General features: G+C 32.9%; 1 pseudogene; it reads left to right on the top strand.

Annotated features, from left to right (window-relative positions):
• Positions 1–2,665: 2,665 nt before the first annotated feature.
• LOC149018263 (short-chain dehydrogenase TIC 32 B, chloroplastic-like) lies at positions 2,666–8,312 on the top strand (annotated as a pseudogene).
• Positions 8,313–9,286: the final 974 nt, after the last annotated feature.

The following is a 9,286-nucleotide window of genomic DNA, read 5'->3' as shown; positions in this document are numbered from 1 at the left end:
TTGATCAGAGATGCCTACAGTCGTGCCTCTCTTTGGTTAAAGCTTCCTTTTCCTTTTATTGCTTTGTTTATTACTTTGTTATTTACTTTCTGTTATTTACTTTCTGCCTATTCATTCATCATCTCTGACCACATAACCGGAGCAAGCCTACAGTCGTGCCTCTGCTTCTGGTGATGGGTGGTGTTGCATCTGCATTTTAGCTATGAACTAAATTTTACTGACTTCTTTAACATACTAACTGGTTTTATTTAATTTTTTTCCTTTTTATTTTTATTGTTCGCATTTTTTTCCTGTCTTTTATTTATGCATTGATTGTGTTTAATTTATTTTTCGTTTCAATTCGATTGGATTAAACGAATAGATTAGGATCGTTTAGTTTAGTTAATTAGTTAACAAAAAATTGAATCATTTCACTCTCGCATTACTATTAAGAAGTTGAATTCTAAGTGGTATATCTCCTTGAGATCGACCCATTAGCTACACGATACCGTGCGCTTGCGGTTACTTTTAAATTTCACAGACATAATCCACACAATTTCCTGAATTTTAAGAGCTTCGACTCTGAAAATGAACTTGATTACCTCATGGGATATTTAGAGTTTTAATCCACACAATTTCCTAAATTTTAAGAGCTTTGACTCTGAACAAGAACTTGAACCTTGTTGGCAAGATATGCAAAAAATAGCTCTTTAGGATATTATTATTATTATTATTATTATTATTATTATTATTATTTAGGGGGGGGGGTACTACTCTTTTATGATAGGTAGCAAGACCATATAGAATCAATTTATTGTATTTAATCGTGTAATTTTACCATCGACAGTGTCAAGGATAAATTCAAATTTTTAAAACTAAAATATGAACTTGACTTGAGTCCCCCAACAAATTCAAAATTTTGAATTATCCTTGACAAACAGCAATGACTTTGTAGGATCTATGATGCCCTAATCAGCGATCAACACTAGATTTCTAGACCAAGAAGACAAAGATCTGCAAACCCCATTATTTATTCATTGATAATCTGATAATTTGATTATATTTCCCCGTTTATAGGCATTTAGATCAACAAACATAAGCACAAGTGCATACGCGTAAGGGAGGAGTAGGTGAGTTTTCACAATAACCCTGGCCGTGCTTGTTCTTGTAATTCTCCGAGCACTTCTGTTCGCACTGAGCTCCATTAAATTTTTTATTGCATTCTCCCAGGTTTTCAAAGCAAAGTGCCTCTGCTTTAGGCACCATCTTGTCAACTACAAAAATTCACAAGCATCAGAAATTAGGGTTTTGAAGATAAAGAAACATGGATCTTGAAAAGAATAATATATCATGATCTCCCGTGGAAGAATGAAGTGAAAACAAACCTGAAAAGACCATCAGTAAGGCAAGAAAGTAAATAGTCATATGGAGCTTCACCATTCTAGCAATCTATTGTGAATTGTCTTTGAAAATCGATGAACCTATTTAAAAACCAAAACATATCTCTGTTGAACTTCTTCATTGTTTTGAAGAATGGATCTTTTACCCTCATTTTTATTTTTTGAGTCCGTATTTTCTACCCCCTATCTCCCTCGTTCTACCATTTCATCACACATTGAAGAGATCCTCTTTTTAAGCTCTAAAAAGGTAACTACCATAAGTAAACCTTCTTCCTAAATGTGTAGTGTTTCTGTTTCTTTTGTTGAAAATCCTTCTGTTCACACCACCATTGTTCCTCAAATCTCAGCCATAAATTGATGGTCTCAATTGTATCTAATTGAGCATTAATCATCACAATTGAAACCAAAAAAGGGAAAGGCTATCAGTTTCAATTTGCTTCCAAGGATTGTGTGATAGGTCACTTAATTGCATTAATATTATATCAAATCCTTTGTATTTTAATGAGACTAATTGGTTGTTCTATTTGGATATGGACATATTGTAGTGTTTGCATAACAAATCCATAAAAAGAATGGTTAAAACCACATCGCCACATTTTTAAATCAAATCAAATAACCAAGCCCAAATTAAGATGGAGGATTTGATTATGTCCAAAGCTAGAGATTTGATTTTGTCAAAATCAGAAGGATTTTCATGAAATGTCTTAATTCAACAAACAAAGATTTCGTTCTCTCTTGCAATTGGACATCTAAGGAAGAAACTGAATTGAAAAGTGACTAAATTAGAAGCCACTACATTGGCAAGGAGGAAGATGGAAACAATTAAATGGGTAAGGAGAAAAAAAGGAAACAACTAAATTGGGAAAAATTACATTGCTAAAGCGAACAATAGAAATGACAAAATTGGAAAGGATGCAGAATTGACAGAAATCCTCTATAAGAAGGAAGGCTTTTTTAGAGATTTATCATCACAAGCTACAACAAGAGGAAGCCACAGTTTTGAGGAAGAACAGCACAATATTTTCTAATTTTATTTCTTTATTCTTCTTTTCCATGTCTAGTTAATTCAATCTTTCAATCAAGATTAATAGAAGTTTGATTTTCGAAAATTGTGAGACTTTGAGTAATTAATTTTCTTTAGTTCTCAGGTATTTATACGTTTTCCATGTTTATTATGTTATTGGATTAATCCTTAGACAATAGGCGTGTTGTTTGATGATTAATACAATATTTAGTCAATTAGAATAATTATTTATTATTCTCATAAGTGACAAATACATCCTCGAATGGGTAATCAACGCCTTAAAGAGTTTGCTATGAGAATGTATGTCCTAGTTTAAATAAATAAGGTTTTTCCAGGTTTATTGACTAGGGATTGGGTCTTTTATATTTGATGCAATTAATAGACATAACTCAAAGGACAGATCCAAAGGTTATGTTCATTAATTAGGGGATAACTCAAAGGATGGATCCGAAGGTTATCGAGAAAGTAGGGAAAGATTGGTTGTTAGAGGACTGATCCTCAATGACCATAATCAATCTACCTGAAATTAAAGTTTTAATTTTTAAGTCAATGACCAATTGAGAGAATCAATATTGAAATTAAATATTAATTGAAAGTTTTTATTATTTTGATTTTCTTGTTAACTATTGCATCCATTTATTTGTTTTATTCATTATTTAGTTTCTTGATTCAACCCCCCCCCCCAACTTTTATCAAGGAATAAATCTTCACCAACCTTTGTGGATTCGACCATACTCACTGCTATTACAAATTCAGTTGAGAGAAGGATTATCTTTGGTGAATTCAACACCCACCATTGTGCTCTATAATTGCATGAATTAATAGAATTGGAATCCTTTGCCCTCTAGGGGAAAGGATAACCATATCTTGACACTCCATCTATGGATGTAAATGGATGACTAACATCCACTCCCAAATTCACATCTGTATCCATTTAAAGGTATCCGAATCCGACTGATTACTAATAAGATGCGGATATGATAATACCCCTTGGACAATTATTATACGTATAATAAAATTATCCAATTAAGTTTATTCTTTGAATTTTTATTTTTTTATAATTTTTTTTTCCAAAAGATATGTGAATATTTTTTTTTCAAAATTTTCACTAAAATAAATACCAAAATTTTTAAATTCTTAAATTTCAAACCTAGCCCTAACAAATAAAATGGTAATGATGTCAACAAGTAGTCAAAAAACCTTGTATTTGACCTATATTCATACCCATTTAGAAGAATCTACTTTGAGAAAAAAACTATTTGACTGTACTTCGAATCTAGCTAAATCCGTCCAAAACCTGTCAGGATATTACCAAATCCGTCCAAATATAATAGGATGCGGATATGGTATTACCACTATCCCATCCTAATCCAATCCATTTACACCCATACCTTCTTCATGCATTTAGGAGGCAATCACCTCTAAATACTGACTAGACGAGACTCCCTTGAAGATATGGTGGTAGAGGGGCTGGGGTAGGTTAATTGGATTCGAGTTAACATAACATCTCTTTTATCTTACCCAAAAAGATGTTACCCCTAACAAAATAGGACCCATGAAGGTCTGACTCGATTAGTGATGGGCAAGGGCTTCCTTCAACTAATGTATCAACTCCATTGGCATTTGAAGCGTTGGGATTCTCTACACATGTACAAGGGGTAAAAGATATTGTGTTCCTGTCATATCCCTTTCGCCACATATTTAAGATTGGAATTTTATATATGCTCCACCTGGACCGTGCTCCTTTTAAATATGTGACAGAAAAATATGAAGGGAACACAGTTCATTAGTAGAAGATTTAGAGTCACATTTGAATTTCTTCTCTTATGAGGTAAATTATAGGAAAGGAAGAAAATGAAGGGATCTTAAATGTGAAATTCAATAAGTAAAAAATCACCCAATTAATCTTTTGATTTCCTAATCTTATTTTCTTTTTCTTTCTGTATATTATCATTCATTCTTGCATTGAAATGGCAAACAAGGTCTGGATCATATCACATACTGGATTCAATCACTAAAATATTTTGTAATAAAAGCCACGAAACTTATAGCTTGAAAAGATACCCATTGGAGAAAGGAATAAGAAACAAACCTGAGAAGAAAATGAGCAAGGCAAGAATGCAGAAGGTCACATGGTGCTTCGCCATTCTGTCGTTTAGAATTCTAGCTAAACTGAAGGTGAACCTGAAAATAGATCTAATTGGAATTTATAGAGGACTTGAAGGATTGTGCTACACAGTTGCACACCGGATTTTGAAACGTAATATACAATATTTAATAATCATTATTGAACTCCAATTTTAACACACTGTATTATCTCCTAAAATCCCTCCCCTACATGCATCCAGAACTGATTGTCTCTTTCATTAGTAAATCATGTTTATCCTTTTCCTTACCCTGATATTTCCTTGAAATAGCATATGAATTCAGAAAATGGTTCATGAATATTCCAACTATATCAATTCCTAAAATAAACAAACCTTGATGAATGATTAAATTTGGAAAATAAATAATAGTGCAATTAGTTGTTTAAAGGTTGTATAGTAAGGTTTTTGTGTCATTACTTGTTTTAGATAAGAAACAGTTCTTCCTGTTTTTATGCATTTTTACCTTTTCCTACTGGTTTTAGATGCTAAAATTATATACCATTATATAGAGAGAAAAGCATTTCAATGACAAAAAGTGAACGAAACATAAAAGAAACTTTGAGTTTTAGTGTGTCAAAATAGAAGGTTATGTGATTACCAAAAACAAATTAGAAAATTATGTTTTGATGTTAAAGATAATAATATTTATTTATGGATGTCCATTACCCCCCAAAGAAATTGTACTTTCAATTGGAGATCTCAACTACAGGATGCAATCTTAGTGATTCATATTTCCATATTATTGAAGATCACAAACATCTCATTATACAATGTTGGCAGTCAATATTTCCATTCTATGCACCTTCTATCTTGGGTGACAATCTATCATTTTATATCAAGATTATCTTATTGTGTGTGAGAATCATATATTGTATTTCTTTATAGACTATGATATTACCATATCAAAAAGATGCTAGTTCCATTATAAATATGTAATGACTAACTCAATAGAAGAGTTGAATTCATCTTGTCTTTCTTCTTTGTATTCAATATATCTTCTTTATTTTATAACACGTTATCAGCACGACTCTACTTAAAGTAATTGCGTTTTGAGAAAAAAGACGATAGAGTGTTGCCTTTGAGCCTTTCTATAATATATACAACTAAATTACAATCTTATCCCTACATTTCTTTTCAATTACTTATTAAATTTAATACTTTGAAGTAAGGAGGCCAATACTAATTTTATAAAATACAAGATTTAATATATATATATATATTATTAATACAAAAAGCATCAATAATTATTCCTCGTATTTTATTTTAATGATGATGTGTCCAAAATCTTCTTAGCCTGTAGATCCTTAAGGAATGTCCTGTAAAATAAAATTAAGTGTAGCCCGACCGTGGGGTCAGGAGGCCACCTCCGAAGGCTAAGTCAGTAATGGAAAAAATCACAGAGTTCTAGCTAGTTGCAAAGCTTTAATTGAAAATGATAGTGGAGGGAAACGATTCAGATACCTTAATTGTGTGTGAAACCTATGATTTATATAGTGTTTACCCTTTTAATCCCGACTGTTGGATTCGTTCATATCTTCTCTAGGTGGCCGTTCGATCTTAGGATTTTTACCCTTCCTTCAGAGATATGGGCAGTTACTTTTCTTAGCACGATCTCCATCTCACATTAATGGTAGTTACCCCTTATAACTCAATCACGTATACCTAATTCTTCGGGATTACGTTAATTCTCATAACCGTTAAGTCCTTTTGCCCTTGTGCTGATTACTGGATTCGGATTCTGGGCCGTCCCCGACCGGGTTCCTTTGACCCGACTGAGGCCGGAGCCCATGACCTGACCCGGTTGAATCCGGTTCAAGACTATCTCATCCTCATCAAATGAATATCAATTTATTTTGAAAAGCCAAAAGTATAAAGGGGAGAAAATTCAAGGTAGGCCCTTATGGACACACAAAGAACCCCGACTCCAGGAAAAAAGTTATTTAAGTGATGAATTTCTTTGGCTTCAATTTTTTTGGGTACATAAATAGGATGGAGGCCCATGAAAACTACCAAGAAGCAATTATGTGAGACATTAAGCCTCTACACGACTCTACCTGGAGGATCTCTACTAGATCAGTTGGGGGATTCTGAAAGAACTCCATCTCCCCTGCTAATCAAGCTGAAGTTTCGCTTCTATTCTCATTAATTTTCTTAATTCGACAGTAACAATGCAGCAATAATGGGTTGCCCTTTTCAACTCTCTGTAGATGGAGTAGAGTTGCAGTTTGCTACCAATCACCTCGGTACGTAAGAGATACACATATATGGATTCATGCATGCATGTTGAGATATATATCCAGTGATCACCTGGGTGGTTTGTTGCCTTTACTTTCAGGGCATTTCCTTCTAACAAAACTCTTGCTAGACAAGCTTAAAGCTACATCAAAATCAACTAAGGTTGAAGGAAGAATTATCAATGTGTCATCTTCAGCTCATAGATATCCAAAGAGTGCTTCATACCTAATTGGTTTGGACAAGATAAATGACCCATCTACGTATGTGATGATCTTTTGTCTTCTCCAAAACTCTAGTTTGCTTCTTAATTCATTGGTTGAAAGAGACATGAACACATGTACACTCCTTTTGATGCTTATGGTCGATCGAAGCTCGCGAACATGCTACATGCTAATGAATTAGCCAAGCATGAATTGCAGGTAATAAGGCATCCTAGGATCAATTCAATCAAATTTGAAAATTTACTAATATATATCATGATTTCTTGTCTTTCATCTTCATCTTAAACTTATAATTAGCTCACTAATTAATTGAATGATCGAGAATGTGAATTAGGAAGAAGGAGCTAATGTGACTACGAATTCTCTACATCCAGGACTTATTCCTGCTAATATAACTCGATATTCGAATTTTATGAAAGGTTTATATGCTAAGTTTGTTCTTCTTATCATATGAAGAATTAATTTGAATTCATTAATGTCTATTGTACTTATTTCTTATCTTGCTCTCTTGCAGCCATTCCCATAGTAGTTTATTGAAGCCATTTGTGAAATGCATAGAACAGGTATGTAACGTTTCTAGCTATCATCATCTTTATAAGGACCCATTTGATAACCCATTGAAAAAAGTTTATGGGGTTTCTTGATTTAAGAAAAAAAAAAATGATTAAACTTTTTGTTTCAAATGATTTTTGAAACATAAATTAAAATTTACAAAAGTTTTTGCTTCAAGAAATGATTTTGACGCAATTGTTGCATCCATTTCTCAAAGCAAAAGATTGGTGTGGGGTAGGTGAAACAATTTAGGTATGGGAATTTATGGAATTTGGTATACTAAACATAAGAACTTTGTTAAGATCCTACTTATACTGTTTTTGTTTCTAAAAGCAACATCAAACTCCTATAAAAGTATTTCTACTTCAAAAAACATTCAAAATTATTTCTATCAAAACAGAAACTCTTAATGGGTTATCAAACGGGTCAAAAATATTTAATTGATTTATTGAACACAATCTTCTAGGGTGCATCAACAATGTATTGTGTTGCTCTTCATCCCAACTTGAAAGGCATTACTGGAAAATAATTTGCTGACTGTAATGAAACGCAACCTTCTTCTAAAGCTCTAGACAAGGATTTGGGTAAAAAATTATGGGACTTCAGTCAAGATTTACTTAACAACCTTCACAAACGCAAGTAGTCGCTAATAGGGTTTGGAACCAAAAGAACCATTACTCCAACCACCCCCCCCCTTTTTTTGTAATTTGTGTTGCATAAATATCATTGATTAATCTTCAAATTTGGATGTTGATATTTGTGTGTATAAATTGGAAAAAGAGCCTAGCTTCAATGCCCACACATGATTCAGGAAATGACCACTCTACTCACATGAAAGGTGTGGATATTTCAATACATCGAACCACACACTAATATCAATTTCTAAAATGAAACCAAAATGGAGCTTTGTCAGGAAATGGATGAAATTTGGATGAGGCTGAGTCCAACATCAAACCTCGCCGTTGAATTAGGAGTTGAATTGATTACCTTATGGGGACATTTATGGCCTGCTTGGTTACATAAATCCAGAGATTTCAAATCTTTGGATTCATGAATCTGAGATTTATACCCGTTTGATTGTGAAAATCTCTGAATTCATGAAATCAAGAGATTCATCTTTTTACACTAAAAACATGAATCTATAGAATTATGGGTATGGGTTGAAATCCAGAGATTTCATTGCCACTATAAAACCACTACACATTTGAGCATTTACAAATAATCACGTCGACCAAATATTTTTTTAGAATGAATCCACAAATTTTATTCCACAACTAAACAATTAATTTTATGATTTATGACTTCATAGATTTGAAATTTCTAAATATTTGAAATCTCCAGGCTCATGTAACCAAACAGACTTTGAATCCACACAAGTTTCAGAATTTGAAGAGCTTCGACTCTGAATATGAACTTGAACCTTGTTGGCAAGAGATGCATAAAACAGCTCTTTTATGATAGGTAGCAAGACCATATTAGAATCAATTATTATATTTAATCGTACAATTTTATTATCGACAGTGTCAAGGAAATTCAAAATTCAAATTCCAAAACTTAGAAATTCAAGATTCTAATTAAAATATGAAGTTCTACCCAAAGAAAATTAAAATATGAACTTGATTTGAGTCCCCCAACAAATTCAAAATTTTGAATATCCTTGACAAACAGCAATGACCTTGTAGGATCTGTGATGCCCTAATCAGCGCTTAACACTAGATTTCCAGAACA

This window comes from Hakea prostrata, chromosome 4 (genome assembly GCF_041222555.1).
Source record: "Hakea prostrata isolate BN-2017 chromosome 4, UWA_Hpros_2, whole genome shotgun sequence".
Classification (NCBI taxonomy): domain Eukaryota; kingdom Viridiplantae; phylum Streptophyta; class Magnoliopsida; order Proteales; family Proteaceae; genus Hakea; species Hakea prostrata.
The sequence above is the reverse complement of the archived record's forward strand: the minus strand, read 5'-3'. Positions and strand labels throughout refer to the sequence as shown.